The sequence below is a fragment of the Erpetoichthys calabaricus genome, chromosome 13 (genome assembly GCF_900747795.2).
Source record: "Erpetoichthys calabaricus chromosome 13, fErpCal1.3, whole genome shotgun sequence".
Taxonomy (NCBI): domain Eukaryota; kingdom Metazoa; phylum Chordata; class Cladistia; order Polypteriformes; family Polypteridae; genus Erpetoichthys; species Erpetoichthys calabaricus.
Window position 1 is genome coordinate 68,819,054 of NC_041406.2, and position 24,753 is coordinate 68,843,806.

Here is a 24,753-nt window from a genome sequence, read left to right on the forward strand (position 1 = left end):
TTATGTTTTATTTGTATTATCATATTTAATATTTCAGGGCATAAGTATGAATGGTATGGTGACATGGGTAGCATGTGGATGCCTCTGATATAGCAGTGGGAGTGAACCTGGTGTGTCATCTATGGGAAAACCCTGCCCTGTACTGGTTGCTGCCAAAATCACTATAAGCTGGCAACAACACTAAGAAGAAGAATCTCATGACTATAAAACATACCCATAAAATGTAAATTTAAATTATAACATGACTGCAGTACATAGTCTTTATTAAGATAAGAAGATAAGAGATGGGCATTTGGCAAATTCATGATAGTTTCTTTTTTCTTTGCATAGTTTCACTGCTGATCTTGGATATTTTTTCTGAAATATAAGGTAAACGGTCAATAGGAAATATGGATTCATACTATTTAGTAGATGCATTCCTTAGTTTCTTTTTTAATAATTTATCAATGCTTATTGTAGTCATGAATTAATTTTATTTTTTTAGCTGAAGGCATACAGTGCGGTACAGCAGTATCTATGGTGAGTGAAAACAACAAGAGGTTGTAGGTTTAAATTAACAAGCAAATCACTCGCAAGTTCTCTAGATGAATAGCATGTATCTCTGAAAAGTGTGCGGGTTACGTGGATTGTTTTTGAATGGTGCATATTTAAGTTTATTGTAATTGGGAAAATTATCAATTATTACTGTGCATTTTCAGAAAGTAGTACTGCACAATGTGCATCTGACGCAGTGCTCCACAAATATCTTCAGGTGTGAAAAGCAATACTGCATACCCATCCTTTGCTTTAAGAGGTTAACTTTGAATTACATTTCATAAATAGTTATATAAAGTGCGTATAGGTTTTATATGTGTATCTGTAGTTGCATTCCCATATACTATATGTGTATATAAAAATAAAAATATAAAAGTGGTGGCTCTGAGGCTAGGGATCTGCACTGGAATCGGACTCTGCTCTGTTGGGCCCTAGAGCAAGGCCCTTAACATGCAATTGCTGAGCGCTTTGAGTAGTGAGAAGAGTGCTATATAAATGCAAAGAATTATTATTATTATTATTATTATTACAATATGCAAGCTTTCGAGGCAACTCAGGCCCCTTTCTTCAGGCAAGAATCCTCAGTGTGAAAGATACTGAAACACTCATTCACGCTTTCATCACTACCCATCTGGACTATTGCAATGCTTTGTTTTATGGCCTCCCGACTAAATATATCAATAGATTACAATATGTTCAGAATTCTGCTGCTCGTTTACTTACACAGACTAAAAAATCTGCTCACATTACTCCTGTCCTCTATGATTTACATTGGTTACCAGTTTCTTCAAGAATCAAATATAAAATTATTCTTCTCACCTTTAAAACCCTTCATGGTTTAGCCCCTCATTATCTGTCTGAGCAGCTGCGTCCTTACACTCCTGGCCGTGCATTATGATCATCAGACGCTAAGTTACTCACTGTACCTAAATACAGGTTAGTAACTATGGGTGGCAGAACTTTCAGTGTGATAGCCCCTAAAATGTGGAATTCTCTCCCTCTCAGCCTTCGTGAGGAAAAATCTATTATTCATTTCAAACTTCTGTTACAAACACATCTTTTCAATGAGTATTATTCTTTTTCATGTATGTAATTTCTACTGTCTTGTTAATGTGTGTATTGAATTGTATAGTGTCCTTGAGTGTATGAAAGGTGCTACATAAATAAAAGTTATTATTATTATTATTATTTTGCTTGACTTCTCACTACATTCATAATGGCTAACACGGTACAACACCCTAGTACTACATGTACAGTATATAATATACTGTATGTATGTATATATATATATATATATATATATATATATATATATATATATATATATATATATATATATATATATACAGTATGTGTGTGAGTGTGTGTGTCTGTATGTATTTATATACACGTGGAAACAGCCTGCAAACAATTGACATGCTACATTTTTTTATTAAGAGTTCAGATAGCTAACTGTGATATGCAAGGAATTCCAAAGAATTCCAGTAATTTGAAAGTTCTGTTTAATTCCATAGAGCACAGAGGAGATTGGCCATTCGCTTTGCTCCTCCACTATCTAAGTGCTGTGCAGTTAACACGCTTATCTCGTCTGAAGACAGAGCTTCTGGTTATCAGGCAAAGAGACAGCTAAGATCACACAAAACAGAATGCATTCCTCTGGGCTGAAACTGAAGGGTTGGGTAAATGCTGGGGCATGAAATTACTTCACAAACAGTGAAAATGTTTATTGCAGTAAACTGGTCACCCACACTACTGAGACCATCTGTGTGATAAAGCAGGAGTTCCTATTTTCTCTCTTCACCATTAAGCCTGCTAAATGCTGTTACTCTTTATAAAAACACATAGGATGCAAAGAAATAGCCGGCCAGCATATTTATGTGTAACCAGAGACACTATAAACTCCAAAGAAGTGATCTTCCAGTCATTCATAAAAACAATTAAAAAAAAATAGTGACTCTATCCATACATCCGGAATAGCTAGGCCAAAGGTAAAGCACACAGAATCAGAATATAAAATGAAGGTTACATCATTTAGGCAAATAGAGTCTTATTGGAATAGAATTCTGTCTTTTCAGTCAGATATTAACAAACTAAATCAAATCGAAATTAACTAAATCCTTCTCTAATGAAAAGAATAGATCATCAGAATAGAATATCTTTATTGTCATTGTAACAAATACAATGAAATTAGGTGCAGTCCCTGCGGTGTCAAAATATAAATAAATATAATTAAAAAGGGATAAGAAAGGATAAGAAGAAATAAGGTAGAACACAAACATTCAACATAAGACCTTAATTGCACATGAAACACTATTGCACAATATGTTATCTATTGCACTGCTGCATTGGAGGTGATTAGGTGGCATTCAGTGCCCTAATAGCAACAGGGTAGAAACTGTTATTCAGTCTATTAGTCTTTGTTTTGATGCTCCTATATCTTTTGCCTGATGGCAACAGTTGGAACATGTCATGAGCGAGGTGTGAGGAGTCTTTTAAGATATTTTCTGCTTTCCTTAGGCAGCGAGAGCTGTGCAGTTCATCCAGAGAGGGTAAAGAACAGCCGATGATCTGCTGGGCAGTCTTTACGATCCGCTGAAGTGTTTTCTTCTGCGTTGTTGTGCAGCTGGAAAACCACACGCAGAGGCAGTAGCACAGGATGCCCTCAATAGAGCAGCGATAGAAGGACACCAGCAGTTTTTGGGGGATGTTATTTTTCCTGAGGACTCTCAGGAAATAAAGTCTCTGCTGAGCCTTCTTCGCCAACTCAGCTGTGTTCACACCCCAGGACAGGTCTTCCATGATGTGGACTCCCAGGAAGCGGAAGTCTGACACCCTCTCCACACAGTCCCCTCCAATGTAGAGTGATTTGATGTCCGTTTTCTTTTTCCTGAAGTCCACAACAAGCTCCTTGATCTTAATTGTGTTCAGGAGCAGGTTGTTGTCAGTGCACCATGCTGTCAGCCGCTCCACTTCGTCCCTGTAGGTGGATTCAAACTCCCCAGAGATGAGCCCCACCACAGTGATGTCGTCTGCAAATTTGATGATGGTGTTGCTGTGGTGGGCGGGGGCGCAGTCGTGTGTGTACAGCGTGAAGAGCAGGGGGCTCAGCACACAGCCCTGAGGAGAGTCGGTGCTGATGCTGATGGCCAAGGAGATGTGAGGGCCCACCCTAAGCCTTTAATCCATATACAGGTGGAATACAGGAGTCCCGGGGCTAGCAGCTTGCCCACCAATCTGTGTGTGTTTAACTTCTCAAAGCAAAATGCAATAGAGCAGATTTTGATATTACTATAAGAAAACATAATTAAAAAATGCAACCATAACAGGACAGATTTAAACATGTGCAGTATTAACTAAGTTAAATTAAATTAAATTAAGTATAAACCCATTTATCACACTATGGATTCAGAACTTTCTTTTAAATCGTTCACAGACAATTAAAGTACAGGACACTTTTTCAGTAGCCATTCATTCAAACACAGGAAGTCCACAGGGGTGTGTCTTATCACCATTACTGTTTACTCTGTACACAAGTGACCTGAGACAGAACAATGACCACTGCTCCATTATTAAGTATGCGGATGACACCATGATCATAGGATGCATATCTGGGGAGGATGAAAGCCACTATCTAAATCAAGTGGACTGTATAGTAAACTGGTGCAATATAAACTCTCTCACTCTGAATGTAAAAAAGACCAAAGAAATGATATTTGATTTTAAGAGACAGAAATCTGTATGTTCACCTATTGTAGTTCTGGGAGAGGAGGTAGAAATAGTGAATGCATATAAATACTTAGGAACTTACCAAGATAACAATCTTAACTGGAATACAAATACAAAAAAATTATTTTCTAAATGCAACCAGCGCTTATTTCTCCTCCATAAACTCAAACTATTTAAAGTAGACAAGGACCTCATGTTGTCCTTCTATCGCAGTATGATCCAGTCCATGATCACTTTCAGTTTCATTGCCTGGTTTAATAGTCTGACAAACCAAAACTCAAAAAAGCTCCAGCAGATTACGAAGTATGTAGCTAAAGTTATTGGGGCTGATGTAGATGATTTGACTAGTGTGTGTCAGAGGGCAATGCTAAAGAAACTGGAAATCGTCTCAACTGATGACAGACATCCATTACATGTAGAACTAAACTTTAGTAAATCAGGAAGGATAGTTGCTTTGAAAACCCACACAAATCGCTCCAGAAACTCCTTTCTTCCTAGTGCCATACGACTTTTCAATAAGAAATATCGGAGATAATGTTTAAGGTTTTGATATATATCCTGTTACCTTTTTTTTTTTGGTGTAAATATGTTTTATCTAACTGCCTTACCTTAACCTTTCTTATTTCTATTTGTCTGTTTTACTTCATTCTGTCTGTTACCTGTTATTAGATGCAACTGAGAAGGCAAATTTCATGTTTTCTTGTGTAAACATGACTAAATAAAGAAACCTAAACCTAAACCTATTATGACTGTGTGTCTGCTATAGGTCTTTGACCACTGCAATTCAAACAAAATTAAAGTTAAAGAGCATCACATAATCAATGGAGTCATACTATATTTTTCTCAGATTCCATTTTTGTTGGGTGTCTTTTATCTTATGAATCCCTTGGATGAATGAGCCTGGAAAAGCTGCAGCACTTAAGGCAGCATAGTAAAGTCTTTAATTGATGCTGACTGGTGTGCTCATTGCTAATATGCATTTTGCAAGACTATGTAGGGCAATGGAAGAGGTAAGGAATAGGAAAAACAATTAGAAGCCCGAATAAGAAAGTAAGGCACATAAACTAGCAGAGATCATTGTGAGAGTGAGCACACAAGGTACACATGGGAGTCAAATAGTAGCAGAAGTTGTAGTAGTATTGTCACGTGTGCAGAATACAGTGAAATTATTATGTGCATGACCATTAGAACACCCATGAAGATTTTCTACAAAAGGAAACCAGGAATACTCTAAACGTACATCTTGGAATTTGCATTTTCTTTTTTTTTTAAAGTTACGTTGGCACCAGAGCAGGGATTTTCCACTGTTATTTGCTTCCAGTAAAGCCAGCACTTGAGTGCTTTGACAGCTCAATGCAAATATTTTAATTTTGTAAAGCCTTGATAAAGTCATTTTCAAGTGTCACTTCTTTTTAAATACAGAGTGGACCCTGAAATCCACTACTAGGGTTCAGCTCTTCATAAATTGTTTACGCATCGCATGAAGGAGACTTCCACAGCTCTTCTTTGCTTAGACTTAATACTTTGTTGTTTCAAATACTTTGAAGCCCCCTCATGTTTTTGATTTTGCACTTTCCCTTGTGAATATTGTTCTCTTCTTTATAACCCTAACACCTAACCCCCAACTCTAACCCTGTTTCTTGGGTAGGTACACTGTATGTGTTCTAATGTCTACTCAAATGTTCAATAGTTTATAGTAACGAATCAAAATGACAGTGCAGCTCTGATTACAGAGTTTTTACATTACTGCAGCAATGCAGTTTTCCTGTTTCTTATGAAGGTTAGAGAAGTCCAGCTTAAACACAGCAGCACATTCATGTTCCTTGGTATCTTTACTTCTGCTATAGCATTTGATTTAATAACTGATTTAATACCTCAATTTTGGGATCTCTTTACATCAATTTTAGCCAATATACATTATTATATAAAAAGTCAGCCAATCCATAGTGGCATAATATAAAATCTATTGGTTAATTAGTCCTATTAGACACTTATCATTGAGTTGTCCTTAATAACGTGTTTTGAAAGTATGTGCATCATTTCTCATGTTGAATTTCTTTTTTGGTGTTAACTAGGCCTGGATAAGTAAACCAAGTTGTCACTTTACACAAACACACCAACCTTGAAGAACAAAATGAATGCCAGAAATAAGTTATACTGTATATGCCCGAATTAGGATTACATGCCAATTTGCAAATGAAATTCAAATGCCTATTTATTTCTACATTTTAATATAGTCAAATTTATATAGAGTTACGTTTTCACTACATTATTTACTAATTATATGTCAAATATCAGCATAGGCAAAAATAGTTTAGGTATGAAACATAAGGACCTATTTATAGTTTCAGTGCATGAGCTATACACATGAATATCCAGCAGAGGGGGCCAACTCACTGCTCTCCAGACAGTATGGCTGTAATTTGCGTCAGGCTAACTACTTGATATACTGGAGCTCTTCTAGTGTATGTAGTATGGCTGTTGACAGATTAAATGTTTATAATCATAATAGACACTAAATAAAGAAAATGGGAAATGCTGGTTTTGTTTTCCAAAGCAACTTGATATATCCATATTATAAATTAAATTTAAATCTGCCTTTCACATCTTTCACTGTAATAAACAATAAAGAAAATTTCAAGCGAAATATAGGTAAACATAAAATATTGAACTTTTACTGTCTGAGATCTTGAAGTACTCCACAAAAAGTATTGTCTTAAGACATTTATTTATTCATTTATAAAATAACCCCAACCCCACTCCCAAAACTCAGTCATCTTTGAGAGGCCAACAGGGATTGTATAATGACGGCACTGCCAGCATTGGAACCGAGACAAAGGGAGAGCATTGCTTTCGTTTGTCAGTCCAAGGTAAACTATCTACCCCAAAGGCGCAAACTGATGTTAGCTTTTGGCAGGATCCCAGAAGAATAATTCCCTCTCTTAATTACACTGAGAGGGAACACAATAATTTACTGCATGAGTTCCCATTAAGATCCTGTTGTCATATGTTAGCACACACTAAATTGCCTTTGGATCCTTGAGTCATCCTGAAATATGCTTGAGCCCACATGAACTAGCCAAAAATCGTGTTTTAAAATAAAAACACTATTGTGATATAAATTGTATCAGGCATTTATTTTATTTCAGTTGTTAATTAAAAAGTCTGTGTGCCAAACTTTGTGTATTTACTGCAAAAAAAAATAATGCAGTCAGCTCTAATGCTTCAGTGCACTGCATTGCATTTTTAACGTTTTAAGTGTTCTTGTTCCATTCCAAAAATAACCATCAGATGTTGAATTGCTCCTGAACTGCTTATTCAGGGCAGCGTGGCAGGACAATTAGAGCCTATCCCATTGTCACTGGGGCGCCAGTTTATCACAGAACAAACACACACACACTTATATGCTAGAGCCATATTAACAGCACCAAAGCACCTAACCTGCACATCTTTGGACCATGGGAGGAAACCTAAGTATCCGCATGAAGCCCACATGCACACAGGGAGAACATGTAAACGCCACAAAGGGAACAGCCGAGAACTGAACCCTGGTCTCTTTGTTGCAAGGCAGCAGCTCTACCACTGTAGCATTCCCTACACTGAAAAAAATGGCATGTCAGATTAAAATAAAAAAAATATGTACATTGGTTGCACATAATGAAATTGTTTTTATCAAAATTAATTTAAGTATGCTTAACACACTAAATTAATACATGTTGAAACAATATGATATTTGTATATAAAATGAACAAAACTTTTTTCATTCTCTGTTAAATTAACGATGTTATGTTAAATGAACATGTCGATAAAGCATAATATTTTAACAATTGTTTTATAAAAATTTTAAAAGATGCACCTCAATGAGTTACTTAGCTATAACCTTTTTAGGTTTTCAGTTATACTTGTTCCAGTATCATTTTATAGTTCATATTCAAAGTTATTAATAAGAAATAAACACAGTTTGCTTATACCAAAACTAGTTTTATTTGGTAAAAACAATACAAACCAACAAAAATACAAAAGATTAGTATTCAAAAGCTGAAATGTACAACAGTTGTACAAGAACACTGCTTCTTTGGCTGTGCCAGAATGCCATGATCAATGTATAACTAAATATGAACACAAAATGTACCATGGATAGAGTGTTATATTATAACATACATTTATTTATACTTATGTAACTGTATATATTATAGAATGTTAAATATTAGTAAAATAATCTTTTTTTATTTTTTTATTTTCAAACAAGCAAATTCGGCAACTACATTGTATTGTATTCGGGTGTTTATTTATTTGTCTGTATTAATAGTATTTATCTGGTTGAGCACTATTATGATAATACTAATGAACAGCAATGCTAAAAGTAGTTGACCCGTAACGAAAATCAGAAGTATGTCCAAGTACATAAACGTACCCTTACTAAGTGAATAAATCTAGGCAACTTAATAGAACATTTACTGACTTGTGACAGTAGTTAGTGAGTATAGTTTGATAAAACATTAAAAGAGAATACAAGGAAAAACACAAAATGGAATAACGTTAGCCTGTGTGATTAAGTGTTTTAAATGAATATCTGAATATATCTCGTGTGTGTGTGTTTTTTTTCTTCTTTTTTTAACTGTTATTTCACTAACCTTTTGCTCTTAGCCGGCAACAATAACTCAAACCCATAACCTGTTGTTTCTTTGAAAGTCACATGACTACCGCCAAGTTATCCAACCACCGCTGATGATGAACCCGCTTGCTGCATATTAATTTCCAGTGAGGACTAAATATAACTATTTTGACTTCTACCTAAATGACTGAAATTAGTATATTGTACATCCCACAAGATTCAATAAATTAAACATATTTGAGTTATTTTCAAAAGTGGAACATAAACAATACATGTAATATAAAGTAAATACTTTTTTGTAAATGTAACAATCTGCCATTTCCCTTTTTTTCAGTGTATGAAAACTGAAAACAATAAATTTGTATGGGCGTATTATGAGAAATTTCAACATTGCTGTGTCTGAGGTTTTATTTTTTTTAAGCTCCGTACTATGAAAGCTTAATATGGCCACTCAAAAATCCTTGGAATGTGTATTATGATTGTGTTATTATAGTACTCCCTTAAATATATGTAGGTGAATATTTATTTATTTATGGATTTATTTCCTTACACTGATTTGAGAAGTGTGGCAAGGCAGGGAGGTGCACAACTGAGCAGTGGAGCAGGTTGCTGCTGTTAGACCTTGTTGTTATTTGTTAATTACTTCAGTACCATTTTGGTACCTGTACTGCGGTCTAAAATTTGGTATCAATACCGAAGTCATCCTTTCAGTACGGATCCACCGCTACATGGAATACTTTAAGCTGTTTCAACATTAAATGCCTTTGATGAGTCACACACAGTACAGGTTATAATAAGCACATCTGACACACTTTTCCCCTTTGACTTCTAAGGAACTTTCAATCTGTGAAATCTCTGGTTTGCATTTTTCACAATAAATATTTAACTGCAGATATCTGTCATTTTTATTTTGACTAGCCAAAAATACAACAAAAGACTGTGTGGGTTGAACAGTCTTTTGGCCTTGGAACCCCTGCAGGTTTATTTTCTAGAGCATCAAGCTGGCTGAGGCTTCTGTTTTCCTGCATTCCCTGGCCATCTGATCATAGCATCAGACTCATTGTTGTAATCAGTAAAGACTTAGAAAATAGGTTTAGTAATTTAATCCATTCTTCAGGACTCTACCATTTGTATTGATTACTGTTGAATCTGTATTTATATATGTAGGTGAATATTTATTTATTTCTGGACTATTTATTTTATTTATTCTTAGTAATTTTCTTTCTTTTTTTGTCAAGTACATTGAACTAAAGATTTTATGAAAATGTGCTCTAGCAATAAATATTGGTATTGTAGTCAAAAATTATATTTTGGGTATCTTCTGGGCTTATCACAATATGATTATGAGTAACCACACGAAGATATGAAATGTTAATAAAGATTTCCCTTAAGAATAAACTTCCTATTTAGAAAAAGAAGAAGAAATAGTTAAAGTGCAAGTAACTGAAGAAGAGAAAACGTAAAGGTCTGAAAGAATGAGTCTTAGTATTTTGAAAAAATCATTGTCATTGACAGTCTTGGAAAAAAAAGCAATCTATTGTTGCAAGCATGAATATATCGTTGCAAGCAAACTATGATTCTTAGAGCGATGAGAGAAGTTGCAAAATCAACCGGAATGTTCAAGCAAATTATAGAAAAAAAAAACAATCTAAATCTAAGCTAAGTGGAGGTTAGGTTGCGCCCTGATGCTGGTCGCGTGAATGAGGAATGCCCCTCCCCTTGGCCCATGCCGTGTTTCTCAGATTCGCGCAAATAAATTGGTACCGCAAGCGAACTATGATACATAGCGCAATGAGAGAAGTAATAAAATTAACTGGAATGTTCAAGCAAATTATAGGCAAAAACTCGATTTAAATCCATTAAGTAGTTCTCTCGTGAAAAGTGGACAGACATACAGACAGACATTAGATTTTATATATATATATATATATATATATATTTATATATATATATATATATTTATATAGATATATATATATATATATATATATATATATATATATATATATATATATATATATATATATATATCACCTGCCTGTTACACTATTTATTTATTTAAAATAGTTCTTGCCATGCTACAACTTTTCAAACTAGACAGTTGCTGATCTCATCACCTGGAAATCTCAGATTAGACGACTAGATATATCAGGGTATGAAAAATTACATGCCTCTGTGAAGACTTTCCAGTATAGTTTCACATTTCCAAAATATTACAAGCTCATCTCTTCTTCTGACAGTTGAGCCGGCATGGTATGAATGCTTTCCAGGTATGACGAGTTCATTCACAATGTTGATACTTTTTTTCTTTTTTCCATTCTGTCATGGTTTGTAAAGCACAAGAACTCAGACAATAGAGCTCCTCTTCTATTTACAAGGTCCAAAACACCATTCCTTATTCCATGTAATTGCAATGTTCATCTGGCTGAGTGCTCATTGGTTCCCAACTCTCATACACATAAACAGTTTGGTGTAAGTTGCTGGGTATGACAGACTACACAACTGATGGTCATGGGATTGCATTTTGCTTGTCTCTGACTCACTAAGATTATGTAAATGGAGTTTGTGACAGAAAATCACTTCAAAAGTTGTATAATGTGACAGGATTTTAATGTGCTAAAAGCAACTTCTGAAGAAGAATATTTAGAGGAATATGTTACTGACAGATCTAAACACAATCACATCATGGAGCTTAGTACACATGCAGTAGAATACTGCAAGCCTTATCCTCCATCCTATTGTATTTTGTCACCACATGCTTCCAACATGTCAACTAACCAACTTTTTAAAGTAGAACACCTTAAAGGACAAAACCCAATCACAAGGATTTTCACAGGATATTTGTAGAAAGTCCTATTAATGACAAAATTTTGTAGCTCATCCATCTCTTAGTACTGGCAAAATTACAAGTCCATTGGACTAGTGGACTACAATCAATTTTGTGCCCTGTCTGTAAGTAGTATGTGTGCATATTCAGTTCCAGTTCTCTCAACCTCCACATGAGTGTTGAGAAAGGAGCAAAAGGACCTTAGGAGATAGGACAAAAAAATCTGATGACTCAAAGCATTGTCTTCAGTAAAAATTGGAAACCTCTATGTACTCATTAGTAAACTTGTTTGTTTCAACCCAACTGTTTCTGTTCATGGGACTAAATTAAAGCTGAATATAAAAGTTACACTTTCGTATGCTTTACTTCATCATCTTTGTTTGAGAAAGACTAGTTTTTTGGATTATTCTTAAGTGTGTTACACTTAGCGAATTTCAGCAAGTAGGTAATTAGGTTGTTAGGAACCACCTTAAACAAGGCATCACAGGTTGCATCACAAAGAGTTGCTTATAAGTCCCAGCATAGCACCATTGGCTCTTTGTCCGAGATTATGGATTTAAACCTTAAGTGTGGGTTTAGTGCTTTGGCTCTAATTTTCTGTTAACAACTCATAATCTTAGTGTTTTGGCTCAATTTGAATTGTTCTTGTCAATGAGTCCTAGCAATTCTTGTTTAAGTATGATAACACTTAGCAATAAGCTCTCTGTTTTTTTACAGCAGTCCACAATCTATTCAGAAATCTGTATGTTACAGTTACTGCCTTAAAAGCCACTGACATATCCTGATCTGTTGCTAATACAACCTAGCAGGTGCTCCCTTTCTAATTTTCTCAGCATCCTACTTGAAAAGGTCAGTTGCAAATTAAAAGGCAAGAGGAGAATATCCAGGGTGCATGGAGTACTCAAGTCTGTCTTAAAATTTCTTCTTTCTCTCCAGAAGAAGCCTGGTGAATGGTAAAGAATGACATATCTAAGAAAGGAATAACACATTCAAGAAAGTGTTGCAAGAGTGGTTAGATCAAAAGATCAAAACCATGTATTTTAATTCAACCTCATCCCATCGAATAATCAAGGGTCAAACTCAAAAAAAGGAATTGAACAGTTGTGAAATGCTGAACAACAGTTTAGAACAGTCAAAAAGATTGGGACAATAACACAAACAGAAATACAGTATCTCTGATAACTCAGCAAGAAAAGACATTATTTTTACTTTGTTATGGATGATGCCTACTTGAATTATTGTAAACAGTTTTGCGAAGGACTGCATTAAAAGCTTACCAAACAGTTGTTGAAAAATATATTTAGAATGTTAAATTCTATGGTTAGTTGAGTTCTTCCTCTTGGTCACGATGCACACAAATAAATATATCTTTGATAGCATGTATAAACTGAATACTTAGCTTCCAGGAGCTATACTCCCTATGATGGTGGGGCACAGCTGAGACACGTACTTAGGATGCAAGCAATTATCAGCAGTGGACTCCATCACTCAACTAAATAGCCAGCTGCTGATCTAGCTGCTTTCCACTGACTGCACAAATTGTGTGACTGCATGTGCCTTGAGTTACACTCAGTTACTTGTTTGCACAGAATCCTAAAATGATTGAAAAAGGTGACAAACTATGTACTATACGATACTGTGCTTCAACATTACTGAGGGTGGCTACGTATTCATCCATGTCAAAACTAGTTTGCTTGGTTTGTAAGCAAAAGACAGGAATCAGTAGATCATTTTGGTTGTTTGCACATATCTGCGGAATTGCTGTAATTGAAGACTGCCATAACCTGAGACCTACTTGTATATATACTGTATTTGTATATGTGTATATATAAGTTTTGCAATAGGTTTATTAACATGTCTTGATTAGTTAATTAATAAATCAAGTCTTGATATTGTCCACTATTAAATTGCAAGGCACTTTCAAATAATACCAATACTCAAACTCATTCAGATAAAATATGGACTACTGGTAATTGCTAAGATTGTAGACTGAGAACTGAGACAAGCAATCCAGATAATAATCTGCTGCCTTTAAAGTACTTCACATAATGACCTATGCATCTGATTGTACACCAAGATGGCACCTTTGTATACTGTTTCTGTTCAGTTATAAATCATCATGATTGTCATTATTTATATGCTATGGTTCCTAGTGAAGGTCAGGATAGCAACATGCAGTACAGGCCCTACAACGTCCTCCAGCTGGAAGTGTCTTATAATTTTCGCCCAGTGGGTCAACCCCATTGAAAATGTCCAGGAGCCATGTTACTACATGTCCAAACCGCCTCAACTGGATAAGCAGTGATTCTAAGTCAGGGACCTCCCAAGTTAGTCAGCTCTTAACTCTGTCACGTTGGATGTGCTCAGCAACACTGTGAAATAACCTAACTGCAGCTACTAGTAATTGTGATCTCATTCTTTCAGCCATTACATACACCTTGTAAGTATAGTGATGTAGACTGTCCAGTTAATGAAACATTTAATCTAAGCTGCTGTTATTCACTGTTTTCCTGTACAGAGTTTTCCCAAATGCAAAATAAAAGTACGGTGAAAGCAGTGAGGTGTGTGTGTGTGGTTCTGAAGACACAATAAAATAATCTGGCTTTTTAAAGTTACAGTATATGTCATGTTTTATAACTCAAGTCTATTTAATTGATGAATGGAAACAATTAATCTAATTGTCCACACTTTTCTTATGTTCAATTACCTTAACTTTGACATTCATTTTCTTTGCATTTTCACAAACAATTTATTCCTAAAATTACTGTACTCCTGTAAGCTTAGGCAGAGTTTCCCATTATTATACTTGTGTATGTTAATACTTCAGTTCAATATGTCTGCATATGAGAATCAATAATGAATGACCAACTCTGTTTTCACCATCTGCTACTTCCATTTACCACCCTGTGCTCTATTGGTACCTAAGCCAGATGTCTTGCCAATCATGGGGGCGGGTGTTGCTCCCACTTGGTCTGCTAAATCACCCTCCACCAGATTTCCCCTGCATCCCCACCAGGCAGCACACAGCCAAGTTGGCTCAACCCTGAGGCATCATGCCAGGAAGTTGCCTCTGTTTAAGAATGTAGGTTTTGATTTTGCCCCATTGCCTATGGTTAACAAACACTTTGGCAAAGCCATTGCATTAGCTACCTAGACAACAGACGTGCTGGTCTTCCCAAATGTGCTATTCTTTACACAGTGGTGAAAATGAATGTGAAGCTGAATTTTACAGCCTGGAAGGCTAGAAAATCACATCTGGCAGTGAAAGTAACACAGGGCCTAAAATAGTAAGAAGGAGTTAAACAAAACCCAATTACACAACAGTGACTGTTAAAAAAATAATAATTATGCTTGGTACTTTATACTTTCTCAGTGACTTATGTACTAGTCTTAAGTAAATTCCTTAATTTCCTTTAGTGTCATTCTTTGGATGGAATATAATTGTGTCAGCAACACAGCAGTAATTAATATTGTCACATTCAATCCTGTTTGACATATTATTACATTTAATTTTTTACCATTTCAGTTTGTTAAAATGCATTACTCTGGGTACTATAATCTTGTGTAAGCACCACAGCTTTGACGAGACTAAGAAAGGACATATGCAAGAGAATTAGTTCTCAAGCAAATGAAAAAAAAACAGTACTTTTTATTAGGTCTTTTTTGGAAACAAAACATTATAGCAGAACACAACACAATAATAAATGGGTGTAGCACAGCAAGGTAAATGACATGCTTTGAAAACAATCTAAAAACAAAACTTACAGTATCATTCAGAAACAGTATCTTTTTTTGGTAATACTTTATCTGCATCTGCATCTATTACTCATTTCCTGTTATGTAACAAGACCTCAACAAAGGCTTCTTTTGGTGATAATACACTTAGAAAACAACAGTAAAGTTGTTATTCATCTGTACAATATGGCCTACTAAAATAACTTTACTTTGGAACAGTCCAAAGTGGCTTAAATGAGAAATAAGTCATTTGATATTTTTATATTTTAGAGTGAATCCCTCACATTCATAAGTAATTTTACCAGCATATCAAATGCCACACTGTACAGAGATGAATAACCTCTTTACTGATGCTTCATAACAATAATTATGACTAAAAAAAGCCTTTGTTAAGGTCTTGTTACATAACAGGAAATTAGTAATAGATACATTTTTGCATTAGGCCTACCTAAAATAAAGTGTTGCCTTTTTTTGTTTTCATGAAAAAATCGACTGAGTTTATTCAACATAAAAGCACATTTTAAAATCCTTAGAGAATGTTCTGAGTATTTTTTTGGAAATGTGTGCCTGTGTATTTGTGTGTCTCAGGTAAAAATGTAACTTGAAAATGAATGGGCTGATTTTTAGAAAATTTTGTGGACAACCTGTACTCATTAGAATTAACAGCAGACTAACATTTGAATGAATGCCAATCATCCACCTTCAAGCTTTTAAAGTTTACATTTTTTAAAGTTGACACAGATAACAGTTAAGTCACTTCTAAGAAATTTTAAAAAATAGCTCACATATTTAGCACTTTGAAATAATGACTGCAAATTTTACATTTTAAATTTTCAAATGCAGGACATACAGCATGTACATTGCAATCCTTCATTTTTATGACTTTCTTTAATTACTGGGAAGTCTGATTATATGTGGCAGCTACTTCGAGTTTTGTGGCACCTTCAGTTTGTGAGTTGGAAGTGCTAGATGCGTGATGCTGCGTGACGGAGGGGTGTGTTTCTAATCTGTCTTCTCGGATTTTTAACATCTTAGATGACCCAACCATTAGTAAAGAAATAAAAAAACAAAAATCACCTATTTACAGGTGAAATTATTCAAGAATGAATTACTCAAGCTAAGGTCAAACTATTTAAGTTCTAGTGGTATATATTTTTTAGTTACATATATATATTTTTTTTAAATAGATTCTCCATTAAAGTGGATTGAAATGTGAAAAATAAATTTCAGTAGGATTGCATCTGGCATATACAGTATTTTAATAAATTCACAACATCTACTGTACTAATGTTGTAAGTACAGAGAAAGTCATGTGATGGCCACACCAATTTTTTTTAACTATCCATACTTCACAATTTGGAGTCATTTTGGTCTTTACATTTTTACAATTATTCCATTCACTCAATTTCAAATTATTATGTTATTACAATACAGCTGTATGACTACCAGAATCTTTCCCTGTAATTATACTACCTTTAATTCATGCATTTTGTGCCTTTTCCACAGGCAAGAAAAAGATCAAACCAGGCTAACCGTAAATACTCTAAATTTACATTTTTCTGTTGCCTTTAGGCTGTAAATATTTGCACATGTTCATTTTTCGTTATTCTTATGTGATGAATAAACTGTCATTTATATTGTTTACTGCAGCCAGCTGTTATCTGATCCCTTTTTAAAATTTTCCTGATTATTTAATATGCTTTTTCTGCCATAAAGTTTTTGTCTAATACTGAATCTGATTCTGCCTTCAAAAAATAATTAAAACATGCATAAGGTCCTTTATATTTTTTTCATATCTTTTTTTAAAGTTTTGTTGTGGTTCTTGCATCTTTTATTATTACTATAGTTACCGATTGTGAGTGTACAGGTGTGTGTTGTCTGTGCACAACGATATAAAAGTAAAAGGTCACCACTGTGCACTCCTGGGACACACAGGACTGAATTTACTGTAATGTGCGGTGTACGCTGCTTTATTTTTGACCTCCAGGATGAAGAAGCCTCACTTTGACTTTGCTTTCTGATTTTGGTTTTGGCAAAATGTAAGACTGATTCTTGGTTATGAACATTTGCTCAATTTCTGACTATATTTCATCTCTTGATTCCTAATTACATAAATCTTTCTGCTTTGTCCCTTTACAGGCAAAAAGATCAGTGTGTTTATGCTATTTGTTGAAACACAGTCTATTGCCACTGTTGAACCACTAACAGAGAAAGTGAAAGTTGATTTGTGTTGACTTTCAGTAACACATAAGCTGAACACACCTCTTCATATTTAAATTATCCTAATTGGAGCGTGAAACAGAGATCTCCCACTTGGACAAGGTGTCAGCCAATCACAGGGCACGCCAGGTTAATTGGAAGTTACCAGTTAATGTAACCTTCATGTTTCTGGGATGTGGAGGGAAACAGTAAGAGTAGAAAGAATGAGAAAAAACAACAAAAAACAATCTGCCACTTGTTTTTTTGTCATTGTAAGAGACAAATCCTTTAAGTTATCATTAGGGTTAAATTTACAATAGTTTGCTTAGTTTTGAACTTGAATATAATGTAACGTTAACATGGATAATGGATAACAGATAAAGTTCAATGTCCCCCAATATATATTAAAGGTAACTGATTGTTCTTAATGACTGCTCAGTGTGAGTGTAGTATCGCTTTTATATTGTAGTTAGAAAACAACAAAGAAACATGAACTGTTAGACACACAGGCATTAAAGGCATATATATGTTATGTAAGTAGGTCAACTGTAGGTCTTAGAGTATGTGATAACAGAAATCTTAAGAAATGTAAATTAGATACTTAAATTCAAGCCAAATACCACAGACAAGAAGTTTCGCTAATTCTCTTTTTGTGTATTAACTTTTTCCCTTATTTTTTTGTGTGAACTCTTTACTAAAATCTTCAAAATGAAGACACCTGGACTGAGTGGTGAGTCATACTAGTGTTGGGATGCCTTTCTGGTAGCTGAATTTGAACTTTTTTTGAACTATTTGGAATCCCTCGATAAACACAGTTACAATCCTCATGCAGTTATTACTTATGAATTGCTTTGGATAAATAAAAAATAAATATGCATGTTACTTGGAGATGCTGTGAGTCCAAATAAAGCTGAAATTACAAAATAATGTGCAGGATATGTTTTGTTATTACATGGTGTGGTGAGCAGCTGGGGGTGGTACCCATCCGGGATGCCCAAGAGGACCGGAGGAGGGATTACACCTCCTCCAGACCATGAGGTGGCTACCGCCCTGGTGGCTATGGGGACCACGGGAAAGAAGCTTGAAAGCTCAACCCTATAGGGGCCTGTGGTCACCGCCAGGGGGTGCCCAAATGCTTGAGGAGCCCTGGCCCTCAGCTCTTCCACCACACCAGGAAGTGCTGGGGGAAAGAAGACCAGGGACACCCGGAGTGCTTCCGGGTGCACAGCCGGCACTTCCGCAACACCAGGGAGTGCAGGCAGGTGCTCATTGGGAGGCACCTGGAGCACATCCGGGTGGATATAAAAGGGGCCGCCTCCCTCCATTCGATGGCTGTTGTCGGGAAGAAGAAAGACAGAGCTCAGTAGGAGAGGAGTGGAGGCGGACCTGAAGAGAGGCATTATTGATAGGCCTGGACTTTGGGGGAGTACTGGGTTGTGTGCTGTTTCACTGTAAATATAATGAATAAACGTGTATTGGGTTTGTACCTCCGTTGTCTGCCTGTCTGTATCCGGGTCATATTCCACAATGTCATAAGTCATCCAAATCCCATTGCCCACACACTTAGCAGTCCTGCTACTCCTGGATTATCACGTGTTTGCACACGAAAAATGTCTTAAGGTGACACCACATGCCTATGTCCTTGGGTTGACAGAATCAGTGTATTTTACACCTGATGATATACAGAAGTTTACAAAATACTAAATCAAATGTGTTGAAGAGGTGAGGCACTAGGCACTTCCAAGTACTTTTGATTTAATTTCAACAAATATACAGCAGGTATTTTTTCTTCCCAAATCTGATACTTTTTTTTTATCTATCCTAAATAAGAAAAACACTGCAGGTCAAAATAAAACAATATATCCCTAATGTAGTAGACAACATAGTTTTAAACCAGCAGCTTGAAGAGGAAAACTTCCTCAAACATAGTTGGTCCTATGCTTTAACATTTCTGTTCTGTTCGCTCAGTCCATACAAAATAAATGAATCTCATAAATCTTACCAGTTTTTCCCAAATCTACTTTGTTCTTATTACATTTAATTACCTGGGCTGAAAGCCGTATGAAGGTCTGTTCAGCTTCACTGAACACACTCATTGAACTCTACAAAGACATACATGGCATTTATAGCAGAAAAGATAATGTTATGCTAACCATTGCCATAGATGACATGCTTTATCCATTTTACAGCTGAAGTGCTAAAATAACAAAAGTCATTTTCTCCTCTTGCTAACTGTGTAGACCGTTGCTAATGTAACAAAAGGTTACTGGTGGCACATTTGGCTTGGAGCCCAAGTACTTTAACTTGTTCCTGAATAGGCAACTAAATCGTATTTTAGAATAGGGAGAAAAACTGAACCAATTAGAAATGACTAATATCTTCCACAATATCTGAAGAAAAACAAATCAATTTAAATTATGAGAATTATATATTAATCAACTCAGGTCTCTAAAAAAGTTATGGCTGCAATAGTACGGATGCTAGCTAATGAAAAGGAAGTTGTGACTGATTACATCTATTCATCATTAAATGTCACATGAAATAAATTTCCACTAAATGTTGAATAAAGTCTCAAAGTGCTATTTTAGGAGTGCTCTGATTTGACAATGGGTAGATAATGGACCACTCACATTGAATGACCATCACATTTTACTACAGATACATAGTGTGTACAGATGAGCATTTGGCGTATAAAACTGTCAAATTCCCAAAAGAGGAGGGTGGCCAGTCGGCCTAGTTCTGTTACAAAGATCTGTGGACTCTCCAGGCGTTAGCTTTTTCCAAGAATTCTGTTGTCTGTTGTTTTTGTTTTCATTGCTAAGTAGAACTTAACTTATATTTGGTTACAATGTACAAAACTTCTTGCTTTAATTTTATTTTATTCTTTTCATTTAGATAGATATTTAACTCTTGGTCCCAGGAGAAGAGAACAGTAACAACAGTGAAGAGGTGTTTCAAATAGAAAACTTTTGTTGTTAAGACAGAGTAACACAAGACTCTCTGGTAACACTTTACATTAAGTGTCCATAATTACACTGTAACTACAATGTAATTACCTGTATAAGTACAGTGTAACTATGAGTTATTACTCCGTACTTACTGTGTAATACAAAGTAACATTATAGTTAATTACTCAGTTGTCATTGTTATTCCACAGTTAATATAATTACAATGTAACAATTTATCACTGATCTAAAAACAAGTGTACTGTAATGACAATGACAACTGAGTAATTAACTATAGCGTTACTTTGTATTACACAGTAATACACAGTTCTTCCGCCACACCCGGAAGTGCTCCACGTGCTTGATGATTTATTTCTGGCAGCACTTCTGGGTGTGTTATATAAGGAGCCAGCAGCCACTACTCCGGGAGCCAGAGCCGGGGGCAGGGAGTCAAAGCTTGCTGGAGAGGAGTGGAGGAGAAAAGAAGAAGAAAAGAGTATTGTGGTGATTGTGTTTGAAAAATAAAACATTTATTTGTTTTATAAGTGTGTCTCCCGTGTCTGTCTGTGTCAGGTCAGGAGCTGGTATAGCGCCTTTGTCACAATATGTATATGTGTACGTATATGTATATGTATGCATATGTATTTTCCTCCAGAGTATTAGAAGCAGATATGAAAAAAATGGTTTGTCACAAAGTTTGGAAGGATTTCCAAATTGTCACAGGAAAATGCATATACAGTAATCCCTCCTCCATCGTGGGGGTTGCGTTCCAGAGCCACCCGCGAAATAAGAAAATCCGCGAAGTAGAAACCATATGTTTATATGGTTATTTTTATATTGTCATGCTTGGGTCACAGATTTGCGCAGAAACACAGGAGGTTGTAGAGAGACAGGAATGTTATTCAAACACTGCAAACAAACATTTGTCTCTTTTTCAAAAGTTTAAACTGTGCTCCATGACAAGACAGAGATGACAATTCTGTCTCACAATTAAAAGAATGCAAACATATCTTCCTCTTCAAAGGAGTGCGCATCAGGAGCACAGAATTTCACATAGAGAAAAGCAAACAAATCAATAGGGCTGTTTGGCTTTTAAGTATGCGAAGCACCGCGGCACAAAGCTGTTGAAGGCGGCAGCTCACACCCCCTCCGTCAGGAGCACGGAGAGAGAGAGAGAGAGAGAGAGAGAGACAGAGTTTGTTTTTCAATCAAAAATCAATACGTGCCCTTCGAGCTTTTAAGTATGCGAAGCACCGTGCAGCATGTCGTTTCAGGAAGCAGCTGCACAAAAGATAGCAATGTGAAGATAATCTTTCAGCATTTTTAGACGAGCGTCCGTATCGTCTAGGCGTGCGAACAGCCCTCCTGCTCAATCCCCCTACGTCAGGATCAGAGAAAGTCAGCGCAAGAGAGAGAGAAAAGTAAGCTGGGTAGCTTCTCAGCCATCTGCCAATAGTATCCCTTGTATGAAATCAACTGGGCAAACCAACTGAGGAAGCATGTACCAGAAATTAAAAGACCCATTGTCTGCAGAAATCCGCGAACCAGCAAAAAATCCGCGATATATATTTAAATATGCTTACATATAAAATCCGCGATGGAGTGAAGCTGCGAAAGGCGAAGCGCGATATAGCGAGGGATCACTGTAATGCATATAATGTCTTGGAAGCAAATAAGGCAGATCACATAAAATTTCTAAAATGTACTGAAACACTCAAGATAGAGACCCCTTAAATGACATGAAAAGATTTAATTATTTAAATGTACATGCCAATGTGTTCAATACAGTTGTTTTCACTACAAAACTATTTTCTTCATGTTAATTCGCCCCTTAGGGATTTGCAGCAATGTATTCTGGAAAGAGCAGTGAACTGTATTCTCCTTGGAAAGACTTAACTGTTTTTACTGGATCCTTGGTATTTATCACCTCCCAAAGAGGCAAGGTTCCAGGAAAATGCAGGAAAGTCCTCTTTTGTTGTACTTTTGGACAGGCTTCATTGCTGCTTATGATTATTTTAATTCTGGATCTCTAATCAAGATAGGTTTCATACTAAACCTTTGGTCTAGCAACAGATCAGAACAGTAGAAAAGAGACAGCTCCTGTTCCATCCAGAACTTCCATATTAACTTGTGATGATGTACCTGGTGTGGCTCCCCAGGAACATTTCAGGCAAACCATGAAACCTAAGATTTGTTCGTGAGATGTGGTACACTAGCTGTTGCTTATTTCACAAGCAACTTAATTTGTCAGAACTAATCTGAGGCCAAGTAATCACAGAATCACTTTCCTTCTAAATATGAAAAAACTCGACCACGATGATATGTTGCTCTGAGATAACATTCTTTTCCTTCTCCTCCTAAACTCTCATTTTTTCCAGTGGTTGGTTGTACTGACATATGTGAGTATATAAACTAAGCATGACTAACAATGTTTGAGGAGGGATTGGATGGAACTGATAACAGAAAGATACAGAAAGATAAAACATTATGGCCAAACCACTAAGAATAAAAGGTTAAACTTTAAGTGAAACAAGAAATTCAAGACACTCAAGTGAGTGGGCAAATTATTTAGTGATCACATGCAAAATGAGTTCCTGCTTAAATATACTCAGCTATGACAGACCAGGTGTCAGGGCTAATGAGATAATTGAGATTGTCAGGCAACAGCAGTTGCAACTGAAAACATAAGGGGAGGCTGAAGTTTAGGACTCAAACAATGCAAAAAAGTCCTTTAGGAAGAAATGGGCCCTTGTGCTATTTTTATATAGCACTAGTTGAACTGTCATTAGTTTCTATACAGTGTGTTCTTTTTTTAACATACTATAGTGTTTATGACCAAACATACATGCTTAATCTCTTGTTTTACATCAGCAAAGTCCACCTAAACAGAAAGAAAACAAAAAAAAACAGAAGCTGCATCTTTCAAAATTACGAATTATTTGATTGCCTTTATTAAAATCACTATATATTTGTTAACAGAGTTCTGAAAATAATCTTCCAGTCTACAACATTAGCAAGATAATAATGTCACCAGAGGAGAGTTGCACTGTAGAAACCTTGAGATGTCCTACACAAAGGTATCCCCAGGGCATGTTGTTTTAAGCTTTTCTATGACAAGAAACGACTTCAGGAAATCGTTTACTTGTGTGATATCTCAGATAAAGGCAGTTAACAGACGATCTTATCACTGAGCACTTGCTTAATCTTACAGTTAAGAGGATTGTAATACAATTTATAATGTGTATCCAGGTGTCCAGAAGATGTCCTCTGGCTTTGATTTAAAGGACAATATTTGGTTTGTTTTAGTTATAACTACCTCTGATTTGAAAGAACATTATTTTAAATGTTTGTTCCAGTCTCATATACTGTGCCACTGCTGACTTTAAAAGATTCAGTGAATGTATCTCCCGAATCTGTACCCACAACACCTCAGTTGCTTCAGAGCCAGGAACGAGGAGGAAAAATGTTTAACAGCAGTGAAAGAGGGATTGGCCTTTGGTGTGTGAGGAGCAGAGCTAGGCAAAACCTCAAATGGGATTCTAAAGGGCTCATTTTGTGTTAATATCTATGCTTATGAAGGCATCACCTATACTGGGAAACAAGGAAGGATTTTACTCAATGTAGTATTAGGGTGTTTGACCATGTTAGCAATTATGAATGTAGTGAGAAGTTAAGTAAAATGACACCTTATATTATCAGGATTGTTTGCATCTCTGGACTGACACAGACAACCTGTCTACAGACCAACATTGTATTGAAAAACTCATCAGAAACTTCAAAAGACTTTGTTGGACAGTTATCTTATCAACAGATCTTAACTATACATTGGAACTATACATTTCCTCTCCTGCTAAATTAATCTTACCCTGGAGAGGTCTATTGACTTTTTTACATTTAAGATGACTGACTTAAAGGTTTTCTAATGTTGTATCTGGCCCGGTGTCTATATAAACATTGGGAATTCCAGTTTCTGTATTACATTTGCATGAAGAAGGGGCCAGAGTTACCTCAAAAGCTTCCATATTGTAATCTTTTTAGTTAGCCAATAAAAGGTGTCATTTTGCTTGACTTCTCACTACACCCAAAAGACTAAAATATATATTACAGAATACATTTCCTTATTATACTTGTTAGTGATAAATATGTTTTTGCAGGTAAGGCAGACAGATATT

General features: G+C 35.8%; 1 protein-coding gene across 3 annotated transcripts in view; it reads right to left on the reverse strand.

Moving 5' to 3' along the window:
* The window catches only part of cdk14 (cyclin-dependent kinase 14), an 868,117-nt gene that overhangs the window by 271,914 nt on the left and 571,450 nt on the right, over window positions 1–24,753 (reverse strand). The window lies entirely within an intron of this gene.